We start from the raw sequence: 13,680 nt of genomic DNA on the forward strand, positions 1-13,680 counted from the left end.
AAGGTCTTGCTAAGCGAAAGCACGTTCTTCCACCCGGTTCTGTTATAATGAGAACCAAGTGACAGCTTCTGAGCTCCCCAGCTCCGGGGAGCTCACCCTGCAGGAGGAGGATGTGCTGCCTGCCTCCTGGCTTGTGGTGAGGGTTAAAGCGACACCATCAAAATGAAAACTCTTTCACTTCCTACCGCAGTTGCCAGTGGTTTTTTAAAAAGAACACAAATCAACTATCACTTTCCAGGCGTCCTCAAACTACGGCCCGCGGGCCACATGCGGCCCGCCGGGTCCCGCTGCCTGTCCTGCTTAGCAGCCGACTCGTCCCGGGCCCGCAGTGCACATAGGAATGTGTTCATAGTTGTTTTTTTTTAAACTATAGTCCGGCCCTCCAACGGTCTGAGGGACAGTGAACTGGCCCCCTGTTTAAAAAGTTTGAGGAGGGGGGGCAATGGTAAGATATGTACACATATAATACCTTAATAAAAAATTTGAAAAAAAAAAAAAAGTTTGAGGACCCCTGGGGCCCTTCCCGAGGTCCCCGCTGCCTCAAGAATAAAGGCCAGGCGCCTAAGCCCGACTACCAGGCCCCGCCATCGGCATTTTCACCCCCTGCCACCCGCGGACACCCACCCCGTGGTCCTAACCCATCAGCTCTCCAAAGCTGGCTGTCCCTCAGCCGCCCTCTGCCTGGTGATGCCCAGATTCCTGCATCCTCCTCCCCGTTCTCAGGCCTCAGGCCCGGAGCACCTCGCCCAGGTCAGGGCCCTAGCTGCCCACCTGGTTTACAAGCCCCTTTCAGACTCTTTCAAGATCAAATCTCAGCAAGGCCCGGCATCAGCTACGAGGCCGCTGAAACACGCCCCCGAGCCTCAGATGCCCCATCTGCAAAGGGCACCTAACTCCTTAGGGTGGGCGTGAAGCCTGGAGAGGTCACGGACCAGGCCCACAGCGACACCCGACACGGGCGGTTCCGACTCTGGGGCGGGACTGTTGGGTCGCCGACCAGGGAGTCCAGAGCGGCCGCGTTTGGTTTGGGGACAGGGAAGCGTCCCACCCGCCGGCCCGGAGGCCCCCACGGCGGCCCCCGGACGTCCGCAAGCCGGCGCCCCCTCCCGCCCGGGGCAAGGCTTCCCCGGCCCGCAGCCCCGCCCACTCAGCCCCGGGCCCTCCAGAAGCCCCGGCCCGGCGTCCCCCGCGCGACCTCGGAGAGGAGCCCGGCGGCGTCCTGCGCATGCGCGTCCCGCGGCGCGCAGGCCCGGTCCTGCAGGAGGCGGAAGCGCGGGACGCGGACACGCGTAGCGGAGGGGGGAGCACGCGTAGTGGAGCGGGGAGCGCGCGCCTCCGCCGGCCGCCGCGCACGCGCAGCACGGCCCCGAGGGCGCGAGCCCGCCGTCGCCGCCGCCGCCGCCGCCGCCGGGCCGGGACCGCTGTGCGCCCGCGGCGTGAGGCGTGGGAGGGAGCGCGGCCAGTCCGCCCGCGGCGCCGCCCCGTTGTCGTCGGTCTTCGCCTCCCCGCGCCGAGCGCGGTCCGAGTGAGTGCGGGGCCGGGCCGGGGCGCGGGCGGGCCACTCCCGGAGCTGGTGGTTGGCAGGGCCGCGGCCCGAGGGCGGAGGGCCGATCGGGGCCGGACAGACCAGTCCCGGAGACGGATGCGACGGAGGCCGGCTCCTCCCGCGCTGCCCGCCCGCCCGCCGCCCGCCTTCGTTCCGGGGGGCTGGGGACATGGGGAGGCCGCGGACGTGAGGAGACCGGGGGCTCGGGGAGGCCGGGGCGGTGGGGACGCCGGGGCACATGAGGAGGCCGGCGGCTCGGGGAGGACTGAGAGGCCAGGGCTGTGGGGGGACGGGGACTTGGGGAGGCCGGGGCGGTGGGGACGCGGGGGGCTCAGGGAAGACGGAGAGGCCGGGGATGTAGGGGGCCGGCCGCCGCCGCCGCCGCCGAGCGGGCCGGGCGCCTCACAAAAGGGGAGAGGAAGGAGGAGGAAGCGGGAGACCCGCGGGGACGCCGGGGGGGACCCGGGATGGAAACTCACCCTCGGGGGCCTCTCCTGAGACTGGCGCCCACGGAGGGTGAAGGAGTGTCAGTCAGAGCAGGGCCGCGGGCGGGTGACCTCGAACCGGGCCGGGCTCCATCCCTGCTGCCGGCGCTCAAGTTCCCCGCGGCCCCGCGACCCCAGGGCGACGGCCGGGGAGCTCGGCGGGGTCACTGTGCCGCCCGAGTTTCCTCCTCTCGTGCCCCCGCCCCCGCCGCGCGAGGGGGACCGCGGCCGGCCGGCCCTCTCGGTTCCTCCCTCGCACCCGGCCTTTGTCGGGAGGGTGTGTAGGGTTTGTGTTTTTGTTTGTTTGTTGGGGTTTTTTGCAGGATTCTGTAGCTTCACGCGCTCCCGGTATTTTTTCCTTCTGGAGCCATTTCAGCTGTCCCATTCCGGCGGCGTGGGCCTGCAGCTGGGCCTGGGGCAGTGGGAGGCGGAGAATGGTGACATTGTAGGGGCCCCGGGGGCCGGGCCGGGGGCCGGCGGAGCGCTTGGGCATCTGTGCGGAAGGCGGCCATCCTCGGGTTTTCACTCGCACGGTAAATCCGTCCATGGCTGGAAACAGAGGCCGCTGCTCCTTGGAATGGAACGCAGAGCCTCACCCTTCATGTGTGTGAAATGGGCAGTGAACACGGCCTCTCCCCTCTCGGAAGTGACACAGCGGGGCCCTCTGGTCGCTCGTCCCGCCTCGGACGCCCTGTGAGGGGCGGGAGGAGAGTGCGTGGCGGGAGAGACCCAGGAGACAGCTGCGCCCGCCCGCCCGCCCGCCGTGTGCTTTCGTGGAGGTGGAGGTGGAGGTGGAGGTGCGCCCTCGGTAGTGTTCCGTCCAGGTGTACGGGGGTGCGTTTCCAAGCCCTGTCGTATTCAAACCCCTGGAACGCGTCCAGGAAGTTGGTGTTTCGGTGCCTCCATGAGCAGGCTGTTGGAGGTCTGCGCTCTGCTTGGAGGGGAAACCGGCCGAGCCCATTGTTCGTCCGCTTGAGCTTGTGTACCGAATGCTACAGCATTGGCGAGGTCGGACGGCACAGAGCCGCCTCTAGAGCATCTGGGGCATTAATTACCAAGCAATCCGGCTTCCCAAAGAGCACCGGGAAGGGCTGGGAAAAGCCGTGTTCCCTGCTAAGCCACTCGGACTCGGCGCACAGAGGCAGAGCCAGGAGCACAGGCAGCAGACAGCAAGCCCCGGGCAGTGGAAGCATCCCAAACTTTTTTTTTTTTTAAATATATTTTATTGCTGTTTTACAGAGAGGAAGGGAGAGGGATAGAGAGTTAGAAACATCGATGAGAGAGAAACATTGATCAGCTGCCTCCCGCACACCCCCCACCGGGGATGTGCCCGCAACCAAGGTACATGCCGCTGACCGGAATCAAACCTGGGACCCTTGAGTCCGCAGGCGGACGCTCTCCACTGAGCCAAACCGGTTAGGGCTGCTTCCCAAACTTAACGTTCACGGTTGGGGCAGATACCGGGTCCGGGAGGAGGTGCGACCTGAGCCTCTTCTGAGACTGGCACCCACGGAGGGTGAGCAAGTGTCAGATCAGGAGTGGAGCTCGGTGAGCGCAGGCCTGATGAAGGGTCTGTGGGGCGGGGGGGTTCAGCGCGGCCTGGCACGGCCTTGAGGATCAAGATGTTTTTAACGTTGTTTCTACACTCCATGCCCAGTGTTGGAAACTACAGAATTTAATGTCCCAGTTCTCAAAACTAGTCAGATCATTTTCTTGTTAGGAAGTTGGAGAAATTGTCAAAGTTAGTTCCTTTAAAAAAGATGATTAGCTTCCCCAGAAGAAATTATTATACTAATTTATATATGTGGTGTGTGTGTGTATGTATGTATGTATGTACATCCACTATAACATGGTAAAAATAATTTTGAAAATTACTATCCTTTCTTTGGATGTTATTTGGATAAGAGAAATAGGATCTTAGTTCCTATCTCTATGAAACTCTATAAAACACTATGGAAACTTTTTTTCCTATATTTTAAATTTTCTTGATTTTGAGAAAATAATAAAAAATGGTCACTAGGGCAATAAAGATTAGATTTAAAGTATTAATATATTATGTAAATCTTTAACTTTTGAAATTAAATATTTGCAGTTAAGACATTTTCAGCTAGAATAAATCTTGTTTTAAATTTCAATAGCATTGAAAGTTCTGTTCTTGTTGTCATATTTGTGAAATGAGTTTTTTTGTTAAAAAATGATAAAAGCTTATTTCTGTAGTACTTTATCTTAAAGCTTGTTTAAGAACATATTGTCATTACTGTTTCCCCTTAAAAAAAAGCCCTAAATAATTAGCAAAAAATTGGTGTGAAGGTCTTTGAGGCTTTTTACTGATGCCTGTATTAATTACTGAAAAATGCCAATGAAAAATCTGGACAAAGTAAGTGACCTTGAGTCAATAGTAATAACGTCCAGGAAGTTTCTGAATGCAAATAAGCATTCACACGGGAAGTTGCTTGTCAGTCCTTAGAAGGTGCCCTTTAAGGGGATGGAGAGCAGTTCCGACTGAGCTCGGGGGGCACCTGGGATTCCACCCTCTCCCGGTTACACTGAGAGTGATTTTCTACTTCTCTTCTGTAAACAGTATGTGAACTCTCTCTTTCTTTATTTCTTTGCCTGAGGATATTTCTTTCCACTGATTTTTAGAAAGAGTGGGAGGGAGGGAGGGAGACAGAGAGAAACATCGATGTGAGAGAGACACATATCCATTGGTTGCTTCCCGCACACACCCTGGTACGTGCTCCTCCAGGAATCAAAGCTGAGACCCCTTGTGCTCTGGCCGACGCTCTAACCACTGAGTCACACTGCCAGGGCTATATTTTTAAAAAAATATGTTTTTATTGATTTCAGAGAGAGGAAGGGAGAGGGATAGAAACATCAACGATGAGAGAGAATCATGGATCAGTTGCCTCCTGCACACACCCTACTGGGGATCGAGCCCACAACTGGGGCATGTGCCCTTCTGGTTCATAGGTTGATACTCTAACCATGGAGCACCCTGGCTAGGGCCATTTGAACTCTTCATTGCTCTTTCTCTCCACCAATGTTTCGTGTTTCTGATTATAAAACAGCAGAGAAGCCCCCGCTGTTCCTGTCTGTAATAATTGGATTGCTTCTTTACTAGGCTCTCTGATGAAAATAAATCCAGATAAGCATATATAGTTCAACTTTGAGTTTAAGAGAATTTCTAGTGCATGCTGTTAATTAGCGTCTGATTTGCATAAACACTATTGACATGGTTTATAGACAGAAGGAGGAAATAGATGTTTTACCCACGTGGCACCATTCCCACTCTTTAGCAGCTGGAAGCCTCAGGAAAATCCTGGTGGCACCACCACAGCCTTTACCTGGTTTTAAGAGCATGAAGGTGTTTCCCTACAGACTTTGTATTTAATTAAAATCATTCTACCTAAGCTTCATGTACATTGCCATTTACTGTAAACTCTTCAGAACCAGAAAAATGACCCAAGTCAACACATTTGAACATTATCCAATGCTAGGGGAAGGCATGCGACATCGCTGTGTGGGACACAGGCTGTGGGCGGCTGGATCTGGGAGAGGCTTCGCACTGTAAGGAAGTTAAGGAAGGTACATTGGTTAAGCACCGCGGGCAGACCTGGGCGGCTGCCTGATTGCTTCCTCTCTACTCCTCACGAGGACTAGAGAGCTGTCCAGCTGTTCATATCCTCATCTTGTAGACGGAACGCTGCGAGTTTGGAGTTAGAGTAGCTCGCCCTCGGTCTTTGGACCCCAAAGTGGTGGGTCCTCCTTGGCCAGGCCTGAGGGACTGACCAGAGCCCGCTCCTAGCTGGAGAAGGAGCAGTCGCGAACATCTTAACCCAGCCTCCTGAAGTAGGAGTGAGTAGTGTGCAAGAGTAACGACCATGTCTGGGAAGGTTGAAACTTGTGTTTTCTGTTTGAATCTGATACTTCCAGAACTTGAAGTTCTGATATGGCTAACACAGAGTTGGTAAACATTGTAATGAAATACCAAAATTGTTTAATTATTTAAAATTGGAATCAGTTAAATAAAAGGGCGGCGCCTTGTGCAGTGACGGATGCCTGTTTGTCAGCGGACGTGCCTTAGTAACTTCTGTGTATTCACGGAGTTCTGTCATCGGTGACTCTGGGGGTCAGTGTTGTTTGTGAACACAGTTTTGTGGGAAGCAAGGAGTAACAGGAGGGAAAAGCAACTGCCAGTGTCTCACAGATAAGCTCCGTAGTGCTCCTGTGTGTCTCATCTGTAACACACTGCTGCTCTGAAAACGTCTGAAATGACTGCTCATTCGCACCAGCTTAGAGTTTCCATCCTGTTTTTACCAGTTGACACACTCTCTACTCCTTTATTTGGCGTCAGTGGACCAAAACCAAGGCTTAGAAGAACCTACAAAGTCGTGCCTGCGGGCTCTCTGTGCCCAGCATCTCCTCCTGCCCTCACGTTCGACTAAACGTCCTGCCATCTGGTGGCCTGGATTCTGCTGTGAACTTTGGGTGCTTGTTGTGTCTACTCGTGACCTTGTCTTCCCGTCAGAGTTTAAGCGCCACGAGGGCAGCACTTTGGTTTACACGCTATTGCGTGTCCAGCGTCTGATCAAACACTGACGGTTGGAGAACTGCGCTGCGCCAGGAGGCTGCTGCTTGGTGTGCCGTGGTGAAGACCCTCATTTACAGACCACGTCGGACTGGGTTCCCGGGAAGGACTTTGAGTCCCGATTTAAAATGAACAATTTTAAACGAACGGTTTTACATTGCAATAGTTGGTGTGGCTCCTGGACTTGTGGCTTTTGGTTAATGGCAGGAGAGTGTGTGTGTGAGTGCCTAAGGCACGTGCTCCCTGGTAGTTTCGTTTTGGTGCTGAAGATTGGCTAGCTTCTACTAGAGTCAGGGCGATTGCCTGGTCTTGGCACGACGGATGGAAGGGTGGTGTGAATCGATTCTCTGCCTAACCTTAAATGCATATCTAACTTTAGTACATTTTGTTTAGCCTTTTGTTCTTCCCTTTTTTCCTAAGAAAAAGGCTAAATAAAAGTTACACGGTACGAAGTTGGGGTTGGTGAGGTGCCTATCCCGATGCAGAATCAGGTGTTCCTATTGGCAGATAGAATGTGTGAGTTCAGGGACAAGGACTTGGTTATCCTCTCCAGACCCTGGGTCCCCACAGCTTCCTGTTCTGCTGGCGTAGGTGGGTGGTCAGTGCTCTGGCTGCTCGGGGACAGTACCTCCTGCTGAGGCCCTGAAGGCAGTCAAGGACAAAGCCTGGACTAAATGACTTGGTTGTGGGCTTTGTAGGAAGGAGGGGTCCTTACCCTGTGAGAGTTGTTACAAAGTAGGGAAGAAGCGTTTGGGATAGGCAGGTGGAATTAAGTGGAATCCCAAAACAGTGAGAAGGAGTTTCCACATAAATCCCCCCACCCCCCTCTGCCCCCACACCCCATGATCAAACTTTCAGTCAACCGCACAGCTCTGTGAAGGGGAAAGAGAAATGAGCTGGTGGGAAAGAGCCTTCTGGAACAGTGTCTTTCCTAAAATTGGTCAAAGGAAATTAGAGTTCAGTCGGCCACAGGCTGTGACCCCATGTGCTTCAGGTGCCTGGCCCAGAGGAGCTGCTCAGAGAAGGCCAGCCCGCGATTCTCCTGGTGCCCCTCAGTGACGCGGGGGGTGGGGGGTGGGGGTGGGAGGGCCGCCGCTGACCCGCTGCTCTGCTGCTGCCTTGCGCAGCCCTCTCTGGGTTCCGGGGCCTTCCCTCCCCACCGGCTGGTGGCTTCTGTACTATTACCGCTTCGTGGTTTTAAATAGCCTTTTCGTGGCGAGAATGAGGTTGCCTGTCTTTTCACTGTTTCACGAAGTGCCCGTATTTTTCTATTTAAAAATTGATTGTGGACTTCTTTATTCAGAAGTCTTTTGTTAGTTATATGTTTTGCCACTGTCTCTTCCCACTTGGTCATAGGCAGTTTTACTGACTCAATGTTTCTGTTTGTTTGTTTGTTGTTGTTGTGAATCCTCACCTGAGGATAGTTTTGTATGATTTTTAGGGAGAGTGGAAGGGAGGGGGAGAGAGAAACATCCATGTGAGAGAGACACATTAATTGGTTGCCTCTCGCACGCGCCCAACCAGGGCCGGGATTGAGCCTGCAACCCAGGTATGTGCCCTTGACAGGAATCCACCCCGGGACCCTTCAGTCCGAGGCCTGATGCTCTATCCACTGAGCCAACCCGGCCAAGCCCTGGGTTTTTTGGTTTTTTGGGTTTTTTTTGATGAATAGAAGTTCTTAAGTCTTATCAGTCTTTTCCTTTATAGTTGGTGCTTTTTGTGTCTTCCCCTCCCCTGATGCCATGAATGAATTCCTCTGTTATATTCTAAATGCTTCATGGTCTTGCCTCCCTCCTTTAACTTTCTAATTCTCTTGAATTGATTTTGGTGTATAGTATGAAGAAGGATCAGTTTCATTAATGTGCGGTGTGGTTAGTCTTTTAAATTTTAGCCCTTGTTATAGGTGTCTAATGGTATTTCACTGTGGTTTTAATTTACATTCCCCAAGTGCCTAATAATGTTGAGTATCTTTTCATATGCCTATTTGACATCCCTAACATCTTTGGTGTTCAAATATTTTGCCCATTAAAATTTTTTCCCCCTTAGTGGTGCATTCTTTATATATTCTATTACAAGTCCTTTATCAGATACGAGCAATGCTTTTGTCCTATGCTGTGGCTTGTTTTTTCATTCTCTTAACAGTTTCCTGAAGGGCAGAAGTTACATTTTGATGATGTCCCATTTATCAATTTGTTTTATGGATTGTGCTATTTTAGTGTCATATTTAAGAAATCTTTGCCAAATTTTGGTCACAAAGATTTTCTCCCATTCCCCCCCCCCCCCCCCCCCCGTAGATTTGTAGTTTTCATTTTCACATGGAGGCCTCTGATTCATTTTGAGACCATCTTTATTTGTGTGTGGCATGTGGACCCACGTTATTTAAGGCCTGGTCTGTAGAAGGTGGCTCCCTCCCGAGAGCATTTGATTTTGCGTCACCCAGTCTGCCATCACCTGAGGCCGAGGTCCAGGCTTGAGGGTCTGTGCCCCTCCAGAGCTGTGATTCCACTAGAGACGGCTCACCGCTGGCCACGCCCATCCTGAGCGGGGCAGCGAGGGGCCCTGCTCACTGAGGTGGGTTAGACACTCGGGGGACCCAGCCTTTGATTTCTGTCTCTTTCCCCGCACTGTTGTGGAAAGGAAAGTTGAAAATTTCAGAACTGGCCAATGACTCAGGGCAAAGGTGGTTTCTGTGCTGGTTTATCTCTGGGTTCCTGATTTCACTTTAATTTTGTCCCGGTATTTCCTTGTTGTCTTGTCAGTTTCTGGTTGCTTTTAAGATTAAAGTATTCCATCCATCTTTTTAAGTCTTTTTTCAGACAATATAGTCTTTTTCAAATAATACAGCCTGCTGTTAGGAACCAAGGAAACTTTTCATTTCTACTCCAGTGTCTACCATCAAACTTGGCGCTGCCGTTTCTCCTGTAGTAGCCACTAGCCACATGTGCTATTAAAATTCAGTGAAATTAAAAGTTCTATTCCACAGTCACACTGGCCCCATTTCAAGTGCTCAGTCCCCACAGGTGGCTGGTGGCTACTACCTGGGACACTGCAGACACAGCATCTGCATCATTGCACGAAATTCTCTTGGACAGCACTGGCTACACTGAGAACGTCACGGGGACTGGCCGGGCGCACTGGTCTGCCGAGAACCACGAATACAGGTGTCCTTGTTGCGTAAAGTTTGACTTTCTCTGCAGTCTGCCTGCGGCTAGAACAGATGATTGAGCCCCTTTATGAGCTTGTCGTGCAGCCTCCCCACGAGGGGTGTGGGGGTTCTCAGACTGGGCAGGCGGTGCACTGAGCAGAAACCACTGAGTACTGAGAGTTAGCGTCCAGATGTCTGCCAGTTCACTGAGAGTTACTGGGAATAGTTATGATGTGTGGACTTGAATCCCTGCCCTTGGGGGTTGTTGTCCAGGAAATAGGCAATTGCCATGCCATGTCCACGTGCTTTACAGAGCTGCAGGGGACTGCCGCGCTTGCTGGGGGCTGCGCTCTCTGTGGAGGGGTCAGTAGGAGCCAGCCTGGGGGCGAGGGGAAAGATGGGGACAGTGTTCTGGGCAGAAGAAGAGCACAGGCAAAGATAGATGGAGGTGGGGACGTGCAGAGCGGTGCACTGCGCCACACATGGCCTCTCGTATCAAGAGAGGGGGCAGAAACCACAGACTGAAGAAAACGTCACAAGTGGAAAAAACGGCGCTCCATCCATTCACGCAGGCTTCCCTGCTAACGGGTAAGAATGGAGTAGTCTTAGGGATGGCTTGGAACCTCTGTAGCCACTGAGCTCCAGCCCGAGAGTGCTTCAGGTAGGACCAGGGACATGTGGACCAGGGCCATGCGGGAGCAGCCCCACTCGCTGTCCCTCTCTGCCAGCTTTCCATGCTGTGGATGGGCCCTGGCACGCACTGGGCACAATTCTAGCCTTTTTGTCAGTCTTGAACTTTTTGTCTTGTTTTGTTAATCCTCACCTGAATGTACTTTTTCCATTGCTTTCTCAGAGAGAGTGGAAGGGAGGGAAGGAAGGGGGTGGAGAGAGAGAGAGAGAGAGAGAGAGAGAGAGAGAGCAAGAAACAGATGTGAGAAAGACACATTTATTGGTTGCCTTCTGCACGCACCCTGACCTAGGGTGGGAGCAAACACACAACCTAGGTACATATCTTGACGTGGAATTGAACCCACAACCTTTTGGTGCTTGGGGCAACGCTCCAACCATTGAGCACACCAACCAGGGCTGAGCTTTTTCCTAAGGGAGTCACACTATATGTGTTTTTACGACTTCCTTTTTGCACTCAGCTCTGATCCTGAGACTCACCTGAGGGGTGTACATTGCCAGTGTTCATTCATTTTCACTGTTGTGTAATCTGGCCTGCGATGGATGGGCACTTGGCTGGCCTCTAGCCTTTTGCTATTGCAAATGCTGCTGTGTTTCCTGCGGCCCACATGCGTGCAGCTGTCCAGCCCATCCGTCCGGGAGCACCATTGCTGGCTCGGGGCTGGCTAGTGTTCAGCGTGACTAGTTGCTGCCAAATTGCTTTCAAAGAGCTTGTACCAGTTTGCTCCCCCGTGAATATGAGAAAGTGACTCCTGGCTCCACATCCTTGCCAGTAGTTTATTTTGTCTGGCTTTCTAGTTTTGCTATTCTGTTGAGTGTGTAATCATATCTATTGTGGCTTTAAATTGAATTTCCCTCATTACTAATGTTGTTGAGCTTCTTTTAACTATTGCCCACCTCCCTGCTCTGCTCGAGGATGCCTTGTGAGGCCGTTGGCCTGGCCTCCGCTCTGTTTTGCTTCCTGGCCCTAGCCCTTCTTCCTGGGTGTGGACCTCAGCAGGCCTTTGTCTTCCAGCGTGGGTTTGTCGTCTTCCTTTTGACGTGTCTTAGGACGAAAGTTTTTAATATTAAAATTCTTTATCAATATTTTCTTTTATGATTAGCATTTTTTTGTTTCATTTAAGGAATCTTTCTTTATTGGAGGGCTAAATTTTGATATGAAGTATTTTTATTTAGTTCATAAAGCATTTATTGTTCTATTCAGTAAGTTCATTATGTAGATACTATACTTTTTAATTGCCATTCAGATTCCTGAAAAGTGTTTGATAAATTACAAATGAGTGCATTTTTTTGATGTACCTGGTTGTGACTTATTTCTAAAATGGGTTGTAGCCACAAAATTTGTTGTGTATGAAACTAGTTTTTTGAAATGTTATCTTAAGTAGACCCATGTCGTAGGTCACTTTGGCTACGGTCTTGGTCTAACTTGGAAACTTCTGGGCTCTGAGCTCCTTAAGTAGTTTATGCCTTGGTTATGAAAAACAGACTTGAGTAATAGATTAGTCCAAGCTTTTGGTAGAGTTTCTCACAGTTTATGTCTGCCTCTGGAAGCCTGCTGGCTCCTGCCTCAGGTTGAGGGGTAAATGTGCACGACCAGCTCTTGGCCCTGCTCTCCCCAAACTGCTGCTCTCGGAAAAGCGACCAGAAGAGACCATCTCGCCCGCCAGTCTGTTTGAGCTCAGCTGTCAGAGGGGCCCATGCCGGGCCTGCAGCCGCCTGGCCCACTGAATTTGTTACTGAAGCTGTTCAGTCTTACTTTCTCAGGGCTGATTTAAAAAAAGGAAAGAAACTTTTGGTTGGTGATTATGCTGAGGCCATTTAGTCCTTATTTTGGGTGTCCTTTTCAACTTTATTTTGTTGTTGTCTTTTTACAGAAAGTATTATTAATGTGAAAAATCATAAAAATTAAATAATGAGTCAAAAATTAAATTTTGTCCCTTCCCCAAAGCCTCAGGAATTAGTAAGTGAAGGGCTCTAGGTATCGGGGTGTGTGTAGAGAGGCAGGTCTTCTCAGTAGAAAGAGCATCTCGTCTAGGAGACAGGAGGCCGAGGTGCACATGTTGGCTCTGCCTTTGGGCATGGGACTTCTGACAAGTTGTCGAGTTTCTGTGATCCCAGTGTCCTTACCGATCAAGTCTGTGCTTGTGGTGAACTCAGCCTCTGAGGCTCTGTGTACGTTACCATGTTAAGTGGGTACAGATGTGAAGTGTTGGCACTGGATCGTTAACAGACTTACATAGTGTTTTGCTACTGAAGGCTGCCCTTTGTGCTCAGTGTGTTTCCCTAGTTTGTCCTTGAGCTGGTCTGTTCGATCACTTCATTTGTTCAGCGTCTATTGAATGCCTGTCTGGTAACAGGTACAGACCCGAGGGGCCAAGCCTGACACTGCAGTGCACTGCCCACAGCGCTCATGTCGTAGCAGGTGCTCTGAGCACTCAGAAGGCACGTCCCCAGTGCTGGGCAAATTCAGGCGGTGCCAGACAGCAAACACTTCAGACTTTGTGGGTCACATTTTTTAGCCCTTTAAAGAGGTAAAGATCATTCTTCATCCAGGACCTCTACCAACAACTGGCTGCGGACCAGATGTGGCCACCTCTGCAGAGTCTAGCTGAGGGAAAGGACGTGGAGAAGGTCAGTGGACAAGGCGAAGCAGGGGGGGCCTTCCAGACAGAGGACACACCTGTGCAAAAGCGCGGGTGTGAGAGGCTGGCTCTGTGGAACTGAATGCTTTTGTCAAGTTGAGAGTACAGGATGGGTTGTGCAGAGAAGGCGGTGAAGTTGATATTATAGACAAGATCAATGCAGTTTGCACTTGATTCTAATTCAGAGAAGGTTTATGGGGCAGGAGGGTGGTTGGACTGGAGTTACAAAGCTCAGCAAAGGGGTATCGCAGTTACACACTTTAGAAGTCATTAAGGAAACAGCTGCCCAGTGTCGCCTCACTGGTAAAGTGGCGAGCAAAGTTCAGAGGGTGCGATATAATTATATAATTACTGGTGTCCCAGTGCACAGATTCGTGCACATTGAAAGGAAATTAATTAGAAGAAATATTTTAATATCGCTATTCGCACTTTCTCTATAATAGAAGTATCAACTAAATTCACGATCGGCAATGACAGATTGAAACACACGCGTGCGATTGGTGGCAGTGAGAGCTTTATGTGTACTGCGCGTGCGTGAGTCAACTTAGCCTTTTATAGATATAGAATAAACTTGCTTAATTAGACCT

At 51.4% G+C, this 13,680-nt stretch overlaps 1 protein-coding gene across 8 annotated transcripts in view; it reads left to right on the plus strand.

Moving 5' to 3' along the window:
- The first annotated feature begins 1,365 nt into the window (after window positions 1-1,365).
- PTK2 (protein tyrosine kinase 2) overlaps window positions 1,366-13,680 on the plus strand; it is a 118,666-nt gene continuing 106,351 nt past the window's right edge. For 4 of the 8 annotated variants that reach the window (XR_013959314.1, XR_013959315.1, XM_080646576.1 and 1 more), the window contains exon 1: window positions 1,390-1,525. The gene's annotated coding sequence lies outside the window, so the exon portion shown is untranslated. Of the gene's footprint in view, window positions 1,526-13,680 lie in introns of all 8 variants that reach the window. The other 4 variants (XR_013959311.1, XR_013959312.1, XR_013959313.1 and 1 more) reach the window with 4 other exon arrangements.

The sequence above is a fragment of the Plecotus auritus genome (genome assembly GCF_963455305.1).
Source record: "Plecotus auritus genome assembly, chromosome: 11".
NCBI classification, from domain to species: domain Eukaryota; kingdom Metazoa; phylum Chordata; class Mammalia; order Chiroptera; family Vespertilionidae; genus Plecotus; species Plecotus auritus.